Source organism: Grammomys surdaster, unplaced genomic scaffold, assembly GCF_004785775.1.
Source record: "Grammomys surdaster isolate TR1022 unplaced genomic scaffold, NIH_TR_1.0 126066, whole genome shotgun sequence".
In the NCBI taxonomy this organism is placed as follows: Eukaryota; Metazoa; Chordata; class Mammalia; order Rodentia; family Muridae; genus Grammomys; species Grammomys surdaster.
In genome coordinates this window covers 3564075-3584146 of record NW_021620876.1, presented here as the reverse complement: position 1 = coordinate 3584146, position 20072 = coordinate 3564075, and the positions used below count along the sequence as shown (strand labels likewise).

Below are 20072 nucleotides of genomic sequence, written 5' to 3'. Positions count from 1 at the left end.
GCACAATGTCAAACCAGCCAAGATATCTGAATAGATGAGAAAGGAAGGACTCTCCAGGCCTTATATGTTACTGAGAAGTTCTTGGCAGGTGGCAGTTGCCCAAGGAAGGAGAATCATTCTCTTAAGGATGTAGATACTGGAAGTTTTCCCATGCTACAGGGGGTGGCTCTATACCCATGCATATAAGGACAGTGCTAATTACAATTAGTGGGTTATTACATCAAAACAAAGGAGGGGGGAGGAGATGTGTGAGATTCTCAAGAATAAAGCTAAGTTATTAACAAAAGAAAAACTGCTTAGCCCATAAATGAAAATATGTTTGAGAAAAGTTGTGCGATTTTGTACCTCAGGAGCTGAGTCATACTTACCAAACTGATGTCAATTGACAACACTTATTCCAGAGACATCCTCAAAGTTGCAGTCCCATTTTAGAGTATTACTGATTTTTCTGTTAGTCTTGGACTGAGGGATACATCTTAACCATTGTGTTTCAGTTGCCCATGCTGAATGGTAGTACAGGAAAACAAGTTATCATACTCATAGGAAGCTCTTTGTGCACGGACTATAAAGCTAAGTTCACTTTGTTTGCTGAACTTTATTCTCAGACATGAGCACCCACAGGAAGCTTTCTTCTTCCTTTGCAAAACATCATGACAAGGTTTTAAAGTTAAATCCTTCTCCTTTTAGAGACAGAGTGGATAGAACAGTGACCTTACAGTTGGCAAGGGGTAACAGTCTTGAATTTCTTGTACTTCGTAGAAAACTTTTCATAATTAAAAGATTCATGATAGAGTTTTAGAATATTAAAACTGTCTTGGAGAAAATTATTCTGCCCTAACTTGATTCTGAATTTTTCACTAAGAAATTCAGGTATCGATGGTGACATTTGTACACATGAGTTTTTATTAGACAGCTACTTTATTTCAAGTTGTTTAGAAGGAGTGCTTACTTTTCCCTTTTTGTAAGTTTTAAACTTTCTCAACATTTCTTCACTTCCTTTTCTTTTACCAAGTTTTTAAATTTTTTTAAGGCAATGCAGTGTTAAAAGATACCTGAGCAGTGGTTGACTGCTATGTTGTAAAATAATGTAGCAAGCTAATGTGTCAAATCAGGAATCTGATCATCTGATTAGCATATAATGCTCCATGGTAATAACTCTCAATGAATCATTTCTAGGGATTTTTTTCTCTTTGATCAATAACAGGAATCTTCAATTTTATGATTTAGAAACATCAAGTTACCTGTTCCAAATAGTCTTCATGATGACCAGCCACTTGAGAAAATTGTCATGCTATTTTCCTTAGAGACCTGTGAACAAAGATGTTCTAACTATGGCTGGATATTTCCTAGGTGACTTATGGGGAAATGAGACAATGTAGACAATTGGTTTCTGTGGTGGTAGGTCAAGAACATCCAGCTCCAGGGAGCCTGGGTACAGGGTTGGCCAATGGGAAGTGGACCAGCCTCATCAGAGAAGCTCCACCATCCTCCTGGCCCACGCTACATTCACACAGGGACATTTCATGCTAACATGAGACACATACCCTTACTGGCGGGAGACAGTCCTAATGGGCTTCTACAATGCCATCCCTGACAGCTTCTGAAGAGGCTCTTCAGCTGTCATCATAAACCCTGCTGGGCTAAACATATGTTTAAAACATGTGGCAGGACCATCAGGTTTAGAGGCTTCACTGAAACTTGGTATTGTTCCTGGCTCCACTTTCCACTGGACTTGCCAGCAATCTAAATGTGTGGGCTTGGAGCCTCTGCAGGCCTAACTGGCTTCAACTTAAGGTTTCTGGGCTCTAGTGGACTCTATCCCTCCTGCCAGGAATCCTCCTCTTTTAAACCACTTGGATTACGTCCACGTTCAGAGGCAAAGATGGGCTCGCTCTCTCAATTACGTACTGTAAATTTATGAAGGACAGCTTTATTACCTCCTTATGAGATGGCTGTCATGGGGGAATCTGTGTGGAGTAGCACTTTGAGGATGACACAATGACGTTTTTCTACTGCCCTGTGCTGGTTTTTTTTCTAAAAGGGCACCTGGGGTAACCTCAATTTTCCTTCTAAGCAGCGTAAGAGTTGATTGTGAATGATCAGTTATGCTGTTCACCTCTGGCAGTTTTTCTTAAGGGATCTACCATGTTTGTAGGTGCTCTTCAGTTTACTGTTACTTTCCCTTTAAAAATTGGTTCTTAGTTTTTCAGGGTAAAAACCAATGAGTGTGTCAAATACTTTGGTTGGCATCATGAAGTCTCATTAAGGATTCCATAGTGAGCCCTAGCACTGACATAAAGGATGGAGGAGGGGTTTGGAAGGCAGCCTCGGTGTCACTCTCCCAGTTCCCATGTTTACGTTGTCATATTTATTTTCTTCTTTAATCTGACAAAACCCTCAATCTAGTCATTTTGCTGCTGCTGTCATTGTGAGTTCATATTCGTGTGGAAGCCTGAGACAGACAGTGCTGTGCAAGTTCAAAGGTGAGTTCCAAGTTCAGAGTAGGCTTCTTCAGTATTCACACTAGAGGTGGGTGAGTAAGCTGTGCCTACTGCTCTCTTCTCTATGATTTGAGGCAGGGTCTCTCACTGAGCCAGGAGCTGGCTGGCTTCTTAAAACTGGATGGGTATGGATCCTCAGGGATTCCCCTACAATGCCTGGCTGTTTTCAAAAAGGCTTCTGGAGAGCTAGCTTAGATCTTCATACTTGGGCAGTCAGCACCTTACTGAATGAGCCCTTTCCTCAGCTCCCTGCTTCTCTCCTTTTTTAAACATAGAGAAACAGACAATGCTATCATGTCCTAGGATTTCTTAAGCAATACAAATGCTTTTATATCTAGGTAGATCTGACTCTATAGCCAATGTTCTCCCTCTGTAATGTATATAGTTCCCAAGACTAGCTCACATCTATTTTGGGAAGTGTAAATGTAAATGTGCTCATTTTTTGGAGACAATATACTTACCTTGTTGCCTTCTGATGAAGATGTTGGCCCAAACTATTAACTACTTAATGAACAATAAATTGCCAAGGCTTGTTTAAAACCCATCCTTTCCCTGTTTGTGCCAAATATGCTGTCCTCTAGTGTCACCAACTTTGGAGATACAAACATCAGAAGACCTACTGCTACTTGTGGTGTTGGCAGAGTTGCCTTCTAAGCTCATCTGTAAACTATGACATGTTTAGCGTTTGGGGTGGGCCATCAGTTTCTAGATGGCTACAGGCAAGACATAGCCTTCCAGATGGAACCTAGATATGCATATTGAGAACTTCTGAGAGAGCTGACTATATTGGAATGGACCGTGAGACTCTGGATCATAAACGAAGACAGAGTGCATTGTAGCTAATAGTGAGAGCTGCAGAGGCAGTAGACTTGGTGAACCTCAGTGTTGCTGCTTAGTAGGTCTGTGATTTAAAACAATTGTGTAAATTATCCAAGTCCCCTGATTCATTATTATCGGGGACAGTAAAATAATTCCACTCTCTCGCCTGTAGATTTATTGATAAAGTACAATACACTTCGTTTTTATTGTGCTAGCAGAGTTGTCTGGGCTGTGACAAGGCTTTATGGCTCTGAGGACATGGCTAAGGGTTCGTATGCCAAAAGAACTCAAGACTTTGTTTCTAGTAAATAAACAACTCAGAATATGGTGCTATCCAACAATGAATGAGCTAAGCACATCCAGCACTTCGTGGTGTGGGCTAGAAGCAGGCTGGTCTTGGGTATAGGGATGGCAGCTTGTCATTAATCTGCTGCTGTGTATATTGATATTCAGGAAAAGAAATTGTCACTTGACCAAGTTAGATGAATTGAGAATAGTATTTCTGAAAATGTAGCTTTTCTTTTTTAGGACTTCACTTTTTAATCACTCCTGCTGATATCTTTTGAATGACAAACGCAGTTAAAATCAACATACAGATAACTATCTAGTGCATATTAAATTTTGTGAGCAAAATGTCAAATTCGAATCAGCAAGAACTTCCTTCATCTAACATCTTTCAGATTTTCATTTTTAGAAATTCCATAGATTCCAGAACTCCTGTTTTAAAAATCAGGAGGAATTTTATAATTTATGGTCAAACACATGAAGATCGAGGTAACCGCATGGCTTGTAATGGCAGTACATGGATAGTCTCTGTAGGTGAAATGGGTTGTATTTGTCTTTAAAAAGAAAGCAATCAACTTCATTTACATTAGAGACAATTTCAAGGATCAACTATCATGACATTTTGTGAACAGCCTGTCTCTACATAAACTCAACCCTACATGCAAGATGAAACCTTTTGGTTTAAATTTATAATAGAATATTTTCCTAAGTTGAGGAGTTTTTAAATGTCACAAAGTTGTCATAAGCAATATATTTAACGGAGCCACTTTTCACAAAACAGTGCTTTCGTTTATTACTTTTAATGAATAATTTATGTATTTTGGAAGTGCTAGGTGCTGTGAAAGGTAATAATGATATTTGTTCGAAAGCTCCATTTTTCCTCCAAGAATAAATTGGTGCTTCTTAATCAGTTCTCTAATCTACAAAAGCATTGTAGGTACAAATCAAATTACAAATTAAGTTAGACACGGATTGATTTTGACAATTGTGTTCAAATGAAATAGCCTGGACCCAATAAAACTCTCTCTATTGATTTCCAGCACTGACATTTGGGATAGCCTTGTGGTACTAATGTGATGGTCATGGCCTGGTATTTGTACTCAGCTATGGTAGCAGGGCAAGCTTAAATTGCTAAGATCGGATAAATAGTATTCTTCAGTTGTTCTGGATGGCAGCCTATCTAATGTAATTGCATTTGTCTGCCAGTTTCTGTGTGTTCGAGCAAAGAGAGATTTTGATCCATGAATAATTTTGATAGAGAAGTTCAATTCATTTCCTTCTGTAATATACTACAAATTATAAATTCTCATTACAATGGTTCAATCACTCGAGAAAGAAATGCATTTTATATCAGTTCCATGCCAAATACCTCATTTATGGAACTATGCTGTTTAAAATTGGACAAATTGATTATTTTACCGAGTATTGAAAATATTAGTTGGAAGCATTAGGGCCATCTTTATTAGCTCTAGGATTCTATAATACACACACTTGTGTATGAAATATTAAAAACTTCTAATATTCCATCGTTTAAAGAGGAAGAATTCCCACTTAGTTCATTGTGATGAATTATTAGGATGTGAATTCAGAGGCCTGAGCATTGAATTATGACTTTAAACCCTTGAGAATCCCATCAGATGCTGTAGGTATATAATAAATATGCCCATTAAATAGTCTGATGTGATACTGTGGGGTTTAAAATCGATCATAATGGTGATTTGTGCCTATATAGCTTCTTTCATTATAAGACTATGAGAAGTTACATGGTCACTCACTAATTGATCACTGCAAGCTCTTTATGGTCTAAATAGCCAGTCTTTATTTATTGTTCTTTCATTATCTGTTCACTTCTCCAGAGGTTACCATTTGAATCAATCTGGTCAGCACCAGTAATACATAATACACATATGAGTCTGGGTTGAATTATAACTTAGAAAGTTACCGATTGCCACTTTAAAAGATAATTTATTTTTATCAAAAGTTTTGTTTCTCACCCTATGCACTCTTCTCTTCCTCTTAAAACTTTAAGTATAACTCTGGTGTAGCTAGGGCATTAGTGCCGTTATGCAGAACCTTACAGTCAGGATAGGAAGTGACCTTTAAGGCTTCAAATTCTGACTGTGAGCAACAAACTTTCTGAAATCTCTGAAAGGTGGGCACTGACCAAGGTCAGGAATGTATTTTTGCAATTTGCGATGAGAAATTTCTGATGTATGTCTTCTAAATAAGCCCAAGTAGTGGTTGCTGTAAAAATTTCAAGTTAATTTTTCAGATAAGGGGCAGCCTAAACATTAAGTCTACTTTTCATATCAGGATAAAATTTCTCCGCTCTGACATGATACTTGGAATTAATGGAATATGTGTTTTCTATTAGCTTGGCACTTATAGTGACTGACATTTCCATATTCTGTGGGAGACATTTCTAATTTCTCCTATCTCAAAGTATTAATATAATTTTCAGAGGTTAAGTGGGTTGTACGAATTAAAGTTTTCTTCCTGGTATTTGTAGTCAAATTGAAGATGCAGATCAAAACATTAGTAGATATATTTTTTTCAAGGCTAGGTCTGGAGTTAGGTAGCTTGTATATCCTATATATTTTTCAAATATTAACCTTTTAAATTTTGTGTTACAAGAAAAATATACCAGATACCCTCCACTCATCTTATAAAACTGTAATACATTATAATCACACTTGAGACACAGCCCTAGATGACGGTTGTACATTTCTTAGTTTTGTTTGTACTCTTGGGCATTTGAGTATTGATTATGCCTTATAACCAGGTCTTACTATTTACTTAAGATTCATCCTGTAGATGAGGCTGGCCTTGAACTTGTGATTTTCCTGCTTCAACTCCTGAAATGCTGGGACTGCAGCATGCACATCATACCTGACTTGTGTATGGAATTTTATCACGAGTATGTTCATGTTCCCAACACGATGGTGCATTTGCGGAGTATTCTCTTCCTCCTTAGATTCTCAGTGTCACCATTATCCTACATGGGCAAGACATTTACTTCCTATTACTCTCTTTTCAACCTATGCTGGGGACCAATCCTGGAAGCCTTTAGCTAGTTCTCAGCTATTAAAATTCTGCCATTCTATAGATAGCATATAAATGGAATCATACCACACACACACACACACAGACACACACACAGACACACACACACACAGACACACACACACACATTTCAAAAGACTTGCTACTAGTGGAGTTATATAGATAAACATGCACAATGTTGTGTGTATCAATGGTTCATTTTTTTTCTATTGTGAGGAGCCAATGACATTTATGAATCTAACCCAATCTGTATAACTGTTAGCATGTTTAAAGAAACATGGATTGACTTTATATTTGGGCGGTTATAAGACATGACCAATGTTTTTGAAATTTTTATGTGAACTGTCCATTTTGTTATTTATCTTAGATAAATACTTGATGATCCAATTACATAGTTATGGGGAGATTACATATTTAGTTTTGAAGAAACCACCATCTCTTTTCCAGAGCTTCCTACTAGCAAAGTAGAGATTGATTTCTCCATATCCCTAACAGCATTCATGTCAAGACTGATTTTTTAATTTTAGCCACTTTAATAAGTATGTAATATTGTAATGTAGTTTTAATTTGCATTTCCTTATCTGCTAATGATTTTAAATTTAATGATTTAATAAATTTAATGATTTTAATAGTAGTCATAGTCTATATCTTTTTAGTCTGTGCAGTATTTCTCCCACTTCTAAATGGGTAGCTCTTCTACCTTTGCGTTCTTTGCTTACTTGATTCTTGCCTTGGTTAGAATGTGGTTTGGAAGAACATTGCCCAGGGTACAGCTTGGTTTTTCATTCTTTTAACAGAGTATTTTTCATCCTTGAAGATTTGAGACTGAACCAATCATTTATAAAATAATTCTGGATTCTTCTAAAAAAATAAACAAACTTTTATAATACTTTATCTTCCCTTATAATCATTCATAATTTATAGAAGTATTGTAGACTTCTATAAAATTATATATTTTAACTTATTTTACCAAAGTGCAGTCTTAACTGTGGTTATTTCGTACTGGATGACAATGAGTCCTGTGTATCACAGGCGATCTGATGTTAGTAGACCAAACTGATGTGCCACAATGCTTTCTGTTCTTTTCCTGTTGCATAGTAGTTCAGGGTCTAAGTTCTTCCATCTCTCCTAATTTCTTCACATCTTAAGTTATTTACCAGATTTCATCTGTCTTCACTCCAAACCAGTCTAGACACTGTGTGATGATGATTTTACAACCATGGAAGATCACATTTCTCTCCCCCTGCCTCAGCCACAGTATTGTATTCTAAATAAAGTCTAGTCCAGCAAGTAGGGTACCTAGGATTGTTTTGCCTCTTTATGTTATTTATCCAGTGTCCATCCTAAACTCTATACATTTACTTGTCTTGACTCCTTGGGCAAGCCTTTTGGTGTCTTAGTACACATAGTAACCGCAGTGTAAGTCACACTGGTGGCACTGCATATAGCAGCTTATGGTAGGGGGTAATGTTCCTGGCATCTTCGTGCCCCCAAAAATGAGACCTTATTTCATCACAGCCATAACCTCTGTAGGCAACACCTGTGCTTACTGCACTTGGGTTTTTCTCACAGAGACTTTTTTGTAGTTGCCTTGCCCTCCACCAATTTCAGATGGCTCCCTCTCACCATGTCGCTTCTATTGTCAAGATGCTTGCCTGTTTACAAGAGCTGACTTTGATATTACAGCCTCCAAACCTTACCCAATTTCTTTCTGTTCTCCCCACATCATTTTATTCATACATTTCCTCATAAAACTATAAATAACTACTCTAGTACCACTTATGGCCTTATTACTTTCCCTCATTTCTACATTATTAATTGGTAAAGTGTGTGTGTGTGTGTGTGTGTGTGTGTGTGTGTGTGTGTATGTGTGCATGCACGTGTGAATTTGGGTACTCACATGCCACGGAGACTGAGTGGAGACCTAGGACAAACTCAGGTGATAATGCCTCCAGCATTGTTTGAAACAGAGTCTCTTGTTATTTTCCACTACACTTGCCAGGCTAGCTGGATCACGAGCTTCCTGAGGTGTTGCTGTCTCTACCTCTCACCTATCTGTAGCTGTTTAGGATGTGAGCTCAAACCCTCATGTTGGCCTGATGAGGCCAGTACCCACTGAACCATCTCTCTAGCTCCAGAAGCAGTAATCTTGTATTTCCAATGGTACTTTCTGATTACCCATTGTTAATCATTTTTAGTAGACTCGATAGTCAGCTTGCATACATGGACAACAGAATAAACTTTTAAAAGTTGAATTTCTATGTGTTTTATAAAAGTAATACTTAAATGTGATATACAGAGAGCAATTAGATAGTATTTCTAGTCATTTTTCTTAAAAAATAAAATTAAGCTTGATTTTTTTAATCATTAGCTTAATGTTTTTCAAACCTTAGTGTGCATAGACTTACATAGAGTGTATGTTACAACATAGATGGCTTGGCTCCAAGCATAGTTTCTGATCTGCAGGTTCAGGAAGAATCCTAAAGTGGTCTTTCTATCAGATTACATATGAGCTGATGCTTCTGGCGAAGCGATTGTAATTTGAAAGTATCAGTACAATATACAAATATTTCTTCATTAGAAGTTCTTGGGAAAATATGATTTCAGAGGAGTTTTTTTGTGCATTATGTTTAACAAAGTAGAATTTGGGAGAAATTTTCAACCACTATTCTTTTAGAACATCAACTGTCACTGTGTTCCTGTGGGTTTCTCTTTCCTTTCAAATGTGGATATTCTCAGATCACAAGAATAGAGTGCCATGCTGGGGAAGGCACTCCCTGTGGCTTCTGGAACCAGAGAACAGTCTCGTAGTCTCTGTCTTGTTCCCACTTTCTATTTATAAGAAGTCCAAGTTTACTGAGCCTGCATTATATTCGTGTCCTGGCCCTGCAGGAGAAACTAGAGAAGAGCAGATTGCCCGAGTGTTTGCATCTTGAACATGAGTGATAGCAGCAAATGCGGTGGACAGATGAGAAGAGCTCAGAGGGAGACACAAAACCCTGGGTCCATGGTGGTTCCTTCTTGTAAACGAAAGTCCATTCTTTCAGACGGTGTCGTTTTAATTATGTTGTGATTATGTTTACAGGGCTTCATGGATACTTGTGAAGATGGTCATCATTTATAACACGGCTTCTTGGAATAATAAACTTCAAGTGCCTAGTTAGTTAATTTATAAATCAACTCGGGGACACACCCGTCTACAAACTGGGTACTGTCTGTACAACAGCTTCTAAAGATTAATCATCTTCTTTCCTAAACCACCCTGTTTGTTTACAGTATGACAATGAGATGAACAGTCCTGGAACTGACACTTCCTGACAGACATTGATTATTCATGTGGGGTGGAGCCAGTGGAGTCAGGACTTTGTGTCATTTGCATATCTTCCCTGAGGATCAAAGGAAGGCGAATCCATCTGAATAGTTAGCCAATGCTGCAGGGTTGGAAGCACCTTCAAGCTGCAGCATTTCACTTCTCCTGGGTGTGTTTGGCTGGGAGGCATGTTGAAGAGCAGTGTTAGGAAGGGAGGACCAGGAAAAGGCCATCACACCAGCTGTGGCATGAAGTGGCAGCATAGAAACAGTGGTCAAGTAGGTGTGAGTGTTCATTTTACCAAATTCTTGTGTTGGCAACAGTGTCAACCTTGAGAACGACATGAGTGATTCTTGGTGGGGAATGTGGTAACTTGGTTTAACCGAATGCAACCTTCAGTAAGTGAGTTCAAGTCAGGGATTGGGATGTTAGGAGAGACAATTGTTAGGATCAAAACTAGGCATTACTTAGGAATCCCTAAAGAAACACAACCAATAGGAGGTACATAGGTTTATGAAGAGGACATTATATCAGAGGAATTGGCACATGGAACTGTGGAAGCCATTACAGCCCATGGTCTATCACCAGCAAATTGTAGACCTGAGAAGTGGTGGCATAACTCATCTCTTGCCAAAGGCCTGGAAACCAAGAGCATAGGTATTTTAGGACAGGGGAAGATGGATGTCTTAATTCAGGAAGACAAAATGAGAAGCAATCCCCTGCACTGTTGTTCTCCTCAAACCTGGGTGGACTGGGAGACACTCACTCACACTTTTGAGGAAGGATCTCCTTTCCTTATCTTCCACAATCCTGGTCACAGGCATCCCTGAGCCCAGTCAAGATGATGTACACAAACAGATAACACAACATCTCCAGGGAAAAGCTAAGAAACCAGGACTGGGTTGAGAAAAGGTGAGTGGAAATGCAGCCACTGCAAAGCTCATCTCAGCCTGGCCTCTGGATACTGCTGATTTGAGTCTCATTAGTGTGAACATCAACTCATGCACAGTATTGTTCATCTGTGCAACAGCCCCTCCCAAACAAGCCATGGTTCCATTTTACAGAAGATATAAATGGAAAAAATGGCTCACTTATAGTCAGATAGAAAGAAGATCAATGACTGTAGCAGTCTCTTTTCAAATGTCCTTCTCTTGAATACATCCAGGAAACATGACCACATAGATTTCCAAATCAGTACAAACCCTGGAGTGGTCTTAAACCCCACGAGCATAGGCTTCTGGGATCTACTACGATTGCATGTTAAAAGGTGGTGATCATGAGAATCTTGCCTCCATCCCGTGCCCTGCGCCCCATTGTACTTGACATCTATTTTCAGTGGTGTGTATACGTATCACTCATTCTGCCTTTATCACCTCATGTTATTCTCCATGTGCCTGTGGGTACCAAAGTTTCCTTTCTGCCTGGTTTCAAGATAGTGGATTAGGGTCCAAAGTGCTGCCTGACTTCATCCTCCCCGTCTGCAGCAACATTACTTCCTGATAAATTCAGGTTCACAAGGGACTTTAAACACAGGAATGTAAGAGATGCAAAAAAATCAAACCCTAAGAGAGACATTGGGAAATATAGTGCTAAAAACCTTCACATATTTTGATGAATAGATGTATTCATGTTTTTAAATATATGTTCCTACAAGTGCATATGCTGGATTGTAAGTATGTGTATAATAAATGTTTGTATAAAAAAAAGGTGGTGATCTTTCGTAACAGTTGATGAAGACATCACCATCAGGCCACACATGGCAAAGCTGGGAGGAGCGATGACCGTCAGTAAGGAGAAAGTAAACGTGATAGCTTGCGGCTCATGTGATGGATGGAGGTTAATTCAGAAACTCAATACTGGCCAACATGCAGAGAGTGAACATCAGTGGGGTGCTCAGTCATGATTGGGACACCTATATCACACTCCTTATCCAAGGCTAATGAACCATCTCATAAGACAGTGAAACAAATTGGAAGAGCCAGGAGCCGGACAGGACTCGAACAGAGCAGTGTCTTCCTGACATAGGACCACTGCACTCATGACAGTGAAGCCTCTGTGTTGCCTTCACGAGACATACACAAGATCAAGTCAGTCAACATTCTGGAATGGAGTGGGCAGGAGTTCATGAGCCTTCATTCCTAAATTCAAGGTTAGGGACAATTGATGGCTTCTGGGAGAGTCAGTTTTCTTTAAGGATGTGTTTCTTGGTAGTTGACTATACTTCAATATGGGTAGCAAGAATTCAAATAGATGGGTTACTAAATGAAAATTTAAAAAGAGGGCATGATGTCAGGGGGAAGAGGGACATAGGGCTAGATCTTAGAGGGGTGGGGTGAATATGATCAGAAAACATTGTAAGACGTTCTTAATCTTAAAGTCTTAAAATGGATATGCTAATTTATAACACCAACAGTGATACCTCCACATGCTCACCTTTACTTAACACACCTCTGTCTGTACAGGCTATGGTCATGTGCCTGAATGTGGGTACATGCATGCTGTCTTAATGTGGTTTCCATTGCTATGTAAAGACCATGACCAAAAACAACTTGGGAGAGAAGGCGTTTATTTAACTTGGACCTTCATATCTCAATCCATCGTCAAGGGAAGTCAGGCAAGTTCCCAAGCAGAGCAAGAACTTGGAGGCAGGGACTGAAGAAGACACCATGGTGGAATGCTGGTTACCAGCTGGCTCTCAGTAGATGCTTCAGCTTGCTTTTAAGTATAATTCAGTGCTACCTGCTAAGGGTTGGGCCATTGCCCACAGTGGATTTGAATTTCTCACATCAGTCATAAATCAAGACAATATACTTCAGGCTTGCCTACAGGCCAATCTGATAGAGGCATTTTCTCAGTTTAGAGTCACTCTTCCCTGACAACACTAACTTTTGTCAATTTGACAAAAAAACTAACCAGCACACATGACATGGCACCTAGCACATGGAGGTCAGAGGAAAACACGTAACTATCTATTTATTTATTTATTTATTTATTTAGTATCTGTTTATTTATTTATTTATTCATTCATTCATTCATACATTAATTTATTCATTCATTCATGTATAAAAAATCCACTCATATCTTTATTAGTAAAGTCTTTTGATTTATTTTTTATTAAGTAGTTTAAAATATTATGTTATGGCTGTTAATCCCACATACAATGTTTGATTTGCATGTATTTTCTCCCATTCCATAGGCTGTTTCTTTAGTCTGCTGATTGTTTCTTCGATTGTACAATTTTTAACTGATATAATTTTATTCTTTTTATTTTTGCTTTTGTAACCTACGCCTTTGACAACTTATTTAGAATGTACTATCCTTTGGTCATGATGTTTTTTTGCTTGTGAATATGTTCCTCTTAACTTTTCTATATAAAACATCTATAGATTCAAAACAATTCCCATTGTAAGAGAAAGAGCATTCTTCATAAAAATAAAAGAAAAACACACTTGTGTGAAACTTCAAAAAAAAAATACTAGTGCAATCTTCATCAAAGAAAGAACAAAACTGAAACCATTACATCAGGACATAAAAATATGTTACAGAACTATAGTGATCAAAACAGCATGACCTAAGAACAGACAGGGAGAAATAAATTCACACAGTACAGCCAATAAATCTTTGAAAAGCACACAATGTGAAAATGATTGTATTTTTTTTTAATAAAGGACTTTAGAAAAATGGATATCCATATACAGAAAGATGAAATTAGACATTTATGCTACTGTATAAATAAAACAACTCAACACAGGGATTGTAAATTTATATTTAAATATGAATTTGGGTATATTTAGATCTGAAACTCTGATACTTAAAGCGTCATTTTCTCTGAAAGATTTGACTCTTTTTTTTTTTTTTGCGAATCACCATCTATCTTATTGTTGAAAGGGGAAATAAAATACTCTAGTTTAGTAATGACTGAATCACACTTACAGAAGCTCTTAGAGTCACAGCAGTTTATTATGTGCAGGCTCCAGAGGCCGCAGGCAGGTCCTGGTACTAAAGTCTCTTCTTCGGTCGCTAATTTCTCACTCTGTCTGCTCAGGTCAAATGGAGACCTGTTCATTCCCACCAAAAAAATCTTCCCGAAGACCCAGGCTTTCCTGGTTTTTGACCCTATGAGTCTCTGCCAAATCCACCCACAAAGGATTTGATGCCAACCCTGGCCTTGGCCACAGCCTCTAGTGTCTGTGCTATTTCTCCTCTACAGTAGGTATTTCTCTTGCTAACAGCAGTGTCAAACCATAGTGTGCATGGGAATGTCTACTTATTGTCCCTGCTTCTGAGAAGCTGCGGGTACCCAAAAAGGCTAGAGCCTTCTGTCTGTGACTGACACCATTCCAAAACATTTCTCCCCTCTACCCTTCTACCCCTAGGCTGGTGGTGACACCTTTTAAAATCATTGGTTAGAAACGGGGCCAGAAATGGGAGCATGCTTTTGGGCCATCTTTTTACATGCCCTTTTGCATGTTAGCTGAAGGGAAGAACAGGGCAGTGTCTGCTATTACCCCTTTCTTCCTCTCTTAGACTTTCCAGGGTCAGGCTCCCAGGGTTCCTCCTTTTCACTTTCTCCTCTGTACAAGTGATGTTGGAATTGCTATGAGGAGCATAGAAAACAGCAGTTTAGTATTCTTGAACATCTTTTCTATCAGTTATGGCACACAGGATGAATTAGCCTTGCTTTTCCCCCTTGCATCCCATTTTCTCTGTGCAATGCATTTCCATGATTTTTTTCTTTTGCTTTAATTTCTCCTGACTTATAATGCCACTGAATTAAACATTTTACCAGAGGAGGAGGGAGAGCCTTTCTTCAACTTTGCGAGTAAATTGCAGGATTTAATAATTTAAAGACTCTCTCTTTTTTTTTCCTGTTGGTTGAAGGAATAAGAAAAAAAAAACCTTGCTGTAGTTAAATGTCTCAGAAATTGAAATATTCATACACGGAGTCATTTATGATATAATTGTAATGGGTACTTTTAAGCCCGTGGTGTATGATCAGAAGTCTGAGAGGTCACAAGAGTAATTTAAAATCATTAATATTAATGACTTCTTTAGTCATTCAATTTCTTTTAAAATCCCATCAGCATGTAGTTTTCTTTCATCCCCCACTAATAGAACATTTCTGTCGGTTGACGGCTTGACACTGTTTGTACAGTGCCTGCGTTTCGAAGTGCCACGTGGTTGACAGTCTTGCTGTTCTGTTTCCTCCTGGCACCGTAGAATTTGTGTCACTTGGAGCTTGCTATGCTGCGTCTCAGCTCACCACAAACGTTCCACATCAGAATCTGGACCTTTCCTGCATCCCCAGGTGACCTGGGTGAACCCTAGATTGTGAGAAGCACTGGCCAGCCAGCTGCATTGAAGCAAAGCTTCCAGAGAGAAAAGTGATTCGGTCAGTGTGTTTTTGCAAACTGTTTATAATAATAACATGGGACAGAAGTAAATCATTCCTTTCTGTTCTGCCTTATGTTTTTCAAATTTGTTGCCATTTCTTCACCTAATTAAAAAGTAGACAGCTGTTCCCTGGGAGTACCTGAGCTACTCCTCGTCCAAGCTGTCAGGTGTCAGCATTAGTCAAGCCCTTCAGCTCAGCTGTGGCATAGCTTCAAGTCAGCAGTTCTCTGGGCCACCTGTTACCACAAGCTACATCAGGACACTCCCAAACAATCCCTTCTTCAGTTCTTTCCTCCCCCGGCACCCCTAGCTAAAGCCCAGAGCAATTGGAAGCAACAAAAATTACTTGTCAAAAGTAAATCTCTATGAAGAAAAGCAGCTGTGGTGTAGAGTGGAACTAATTTTATCGAGTCTCTTTCCTTCCTCCACACCAGTTAAGATCACAGGAGGGAGAGGGCTGGGAGGGTGATTTATGAAATTTCCTGTAGCCCACCGGGAGAGACCCCTATAGCCAAAGCAAATGTAGAAATTGAAGCAAGGGCTTCCCATGGAGGGCAGCCCCAGCGCTGCCCGGATAACCGAGGATAAGACTGGCTTTGTTCAACCTTCCCACTCTTACTATTCTCTCCTGTCTCACTTCTCCATTCAGCCCCCTCTCCCCTATTACTCTACCTTGTTAGCATTCCAAGAATGCTTCGGAGCCTCTGCTTCATTCTCTACACCCACCCTTTCCTGGGCCACAGTCTTTTGTTCCTTGATTAATTTAGTCGCTGGACTTGGTTCAGAATCCTGGCCTGAAGCCCATTCCTTTGATGACAGAGGCCCAGAGTGCACACACAGGCACACACAGGAGTGGAGCAGAGGTTTCAGAAGCGGGTTGGTGAAGTCATAGACTCGCATGTTTGGTGATAAGTATAAGTGTTATAGGCAGATAGCAGGGTCTGGGTGCATGCAACAGGATTTCCGGGTGCTTATGTCCCTGGAGTGATGAGTTGGATAGGAGTAGGGAAAAAAACCAGAACGATTTGTTAAGAAATAGTACACTACCAAAGGGGTTGGGAAGCGGAGAGGAAAGTTAAATGGTCAGTGACGCTGTGTGTGAGGAGTGTGAGGCTTTAAAGCAGTAGTTCTCAACCTTCCTTAATGCAGCAACCTTTGAATACAGCACCTCAAGTTGTGGTGACCCCTAACCATAAAATTATTTCGTTGCTACATCAGGACTGTAATTTTGCTAGTTATGAACTGCAATGTAAATATCTCATATACAGTTTCCAGGGTGTCGGGTCCCACAGGTTGAGAACCACTGCGTTTTGGGTGTTTGCCAACCCTTGACTTTCTCTGGCAATTGTACACTAAATGCTTTACTGTTACCTGTCAGTCAGTTTTGGTTTGGTGGTGGTGTTGGGGTGTGTGTGTGTGTGTGTGTGTGTGTTTGTGTTGGAGGGGTTGGGTGGGGTAGAGGTGGTGACTGCTGCAGCTCTGTTCTGCCAACTGGCTTCTTTTACATTCTAATTTTGAACTGACACTGTCCCAAGTTTCCTGCCACACAGCATTTGCCATTATTAGGCATTTGCCAATTATAAAATGATAGCTATTTTTCTAATGTCTACATTCTGCTCATTGCTTATCACAGAGTTCTGAATCAAATAATCTCCTCCTCATCATCATCATCATCACCCTCATCATCTTCAGCAGCATCACTGTTGTCATGACTACATTGTGAACTGAAGGCTATGGTGTAAGAGACTGGAAACAATTTCCACAGCTAGCAAACTATTGTATCAGAATTCCTACTCATCTTTGGGTCTCAAATCACTCCTCTTGATACAATAGCCTGTCTTCCTTCTGGTGACTCATCAGATGAGCACAGCATGAATACAGACATGTCTAATGACAAAGTGAGGGTTGGGTGTGTAGCCAGGTAGCACAGGGTGGCATTAGGAAAGCCTGCCTGGAAGCAATGGGATACTTGTTGAGGGCTTAGAGTTGAGGGGTAGGTAGGATGCTGAAAGTATGGGTAGAAACCAAATAGGATCCAGGATAAGTAGAATAGGACTGTGGACAATTACCAGTTGCACACCCTCAGTGTGGGTAGAAGTGATCACTTGAATAAAAGTCACAGCCTGAGACCTAGCAGCTAGTGACTAAGCGTTAGGATGGATGAGACATTTCAGACAAGGAAATGCAGGAAGCTTCACTTGATCTCACTTCACTTGTGAATTGTGCTGACTCACGAAACGTTCTTGAAAGAGTTAGAACTAGCCCCAGAGACTAGGGGCATGATGGCATATGAAAGTGAAGAAGAGAGTAAGGAAGCAGCTGAGTTCTCCAGTTTCCACTGTAGTCACTGGAGATCTGAGTGGCAATTTCAGAGAGCCTAATTTAGGGCAAGTGTGTAAGGGACCCTCCAGGAATCAGGACTCCCAAGTAGATCACAATGCTCTGTGAAGACATCCTACTCCCCATCCCTAGGACTTAGGAAAATACTTCTTTGCTTAAAAGTCATTTAGTGATGCCTGCCACATGCTAATAACAATCTGAATTCTCCCTGCAGCCCCAGAACCCTGTCTAATGTGTTTCTGGATCTGCAGTCTGTTAGTTTCTCATTCATTCAACTTGTTGTCAGGGTTACTCAAAGGGGATGTTTGTGTTTGGGCCTGAAAAATTCCATCTTGGAGTGGGAGTGTTTTGAATAACACTAGATACTTAGCACCCCTGGCTTTTATTTGTGAAATGCCAGCAACTGCCCCCATGCTATCACATGACACATTGAACATGCCCACACAATTTGAACAATGCAGTAGAGTCTCGACTGTGGCTCTCAGTCATACCTTGAGTGTACTATGCCAAGATTATTCCTACCTAAGGTCTATTACTTCACATTAGATTTTTTCCTACAAAGTTTATTTTTCTTGTTATATTGGGGGGGGATGGTTTCAGTACTCTTTTGCCAAAGAGCATTTCTTCTTCTTCACTTCAAGTGGTTATGACATTTTATTCTTTGCCTCTGGTGTTCTCTTTTCAATGGCTTTGAGAGTATTTTTGAAGGAGAAGACGTTCTGCTTGGAAGCTACTAATATGCTGTTTGTACTCATTTATATAAAGATAAATGTGAGTGTATAAGCTCAAAGAATAATTACATTTCCCTCCTGGAAAACACATTTTAATAATGGAAGGAATCTTCACTTCATCAAGATGAACTGCAGAGTGTAAAGTCATAAATACAAAGCGCAACAGTGAACATTCTTTAATCTTAGTCTGTCCCAAAGATAACAGAGTCTCCAGAACACCCCAAACAAGTCTCCTGATGTTAAAGACTGTAGATGTAAAATCACAGCTCGAAGGGCCACCCACGCCCTGTTTTTGTTACATATCTCTGTGATGCATAAAGATGATGAGAGCTTGTGGAATGGTGCATTTTGGGAGTCACTTCTCAATCTCCTGGGTGCTACAGGGATGGAAACCAAGGAATTGCTAGAGTGGCATTTGTGGCATTCTTGTGACTAAGGAGAAGCCTTTTCAGAGGCTTCCTGTTAGAACACTGGGTAATTCCAGGATATGGGTCCTTCAGTGCTCATTCATGACATTAGGGAGGTGATTGAAAGACCAGTGAGGGGGTCATTGAAGTCTTGACAATAGACTTAATTTGTTTGGTTCATAGTGCCACTAATTGTTTCTTTTATCACTGCCAACATTCACAAAACCATCATGATGGATTTCACCATGCACAGATGTCTGGAGATGTGTTGAGAAAGACTGGGTTTTAAGCAAGCCTTCATCCTCTCGAGTCACCCAGCCAGTATGCATTTGAGATTTCTTTAAGCTTCCCATGCCAGGATGTGGGAACAACTCATGCAAGGGTGGAGGCTCAGAGCAGTAGAGGAGGTGGCCCGTGGGGAAACGGCAGTGCAGGCAGCCAGCAGACCACAGCGGGCAGGTTCTCACATACAGGAGAAAGTCCCCGGCCCAGAAGACACATGGAGTTCAAAATGAAAGCTTTATTGTCCATGATGGTGGTTGGATCTGGATGTGAATGCATGCCCCCAAGTGTCTGGGGGAAGCTGGCTTATATAAAGGGTGGGAAGGAGGTGGGACCAGGGAGGAATAACTTAATTATTTAGGCCCCTGGCCTTATTAATATGTAGATCTCTCGAGGCAGAGGCCTGTTAGTCATGCCCTCTACCTGTGTCTTATGTGACTGATGGTATAGGTTAAATGGAGATGAGACCGAATGTCAGAGCCCTGGGTTCTGGGGCCATGGCCAAACACCTGCAGTTTCGGGGTTCCAGGCTCGTGTCAACCCAAGATGTTCTAATTACTTTTTTTTGACATACTTAGCTTATGGAACTAATCTCATAGAGTTAAAAACAAAATAGATATTACTCAATAGTGAAACTGAAAGTGTAGGCTATGCCTAATAAGTGTGTGTCAGCTTGTGAACTGTATGGTACTTCTTTAGAAGGAAAGAATTCCTTTCATCTTCAATAAGGGGCAGTTTATGTAACGGGCTGTTAGCTATCACTTCATTATGACTGATGAATACAGCATACCATATAATGTATTGTGATGTCCATAAGATTAGAGATTACTCAAATTTCAGGGCCAAGTATGGATTTCCAAGAACATTCTGAAATCATATGCAAAAGAATGAAAATGTGTATTTTTTTTCTGGAAGAAGAAACCAAAATACTCATTAGACA

The 20072-nt window shown here is 39.8% G+C and overlaps 1 long non-coding RNA gene across 1 annotated transcript; it reads left to right on the top strand.

Moving 5' to 3' along the window:
* Nucleotides 1–15134: 15134 nt before the first annotated feature.
* LOC114610942 lies at nt 15135–15750 on the top strand. The gene is made up of 2 exons (XR_003709762.1): nt 15135–15286; nt 15488–15750. It is a non-coding gene; the product is annotated as an uncharacterized LOC114610942 (long non-coding RNA).
* The last annotated feature ends 4322 nt before the right edge of the window (nt 15751–20072 follow it).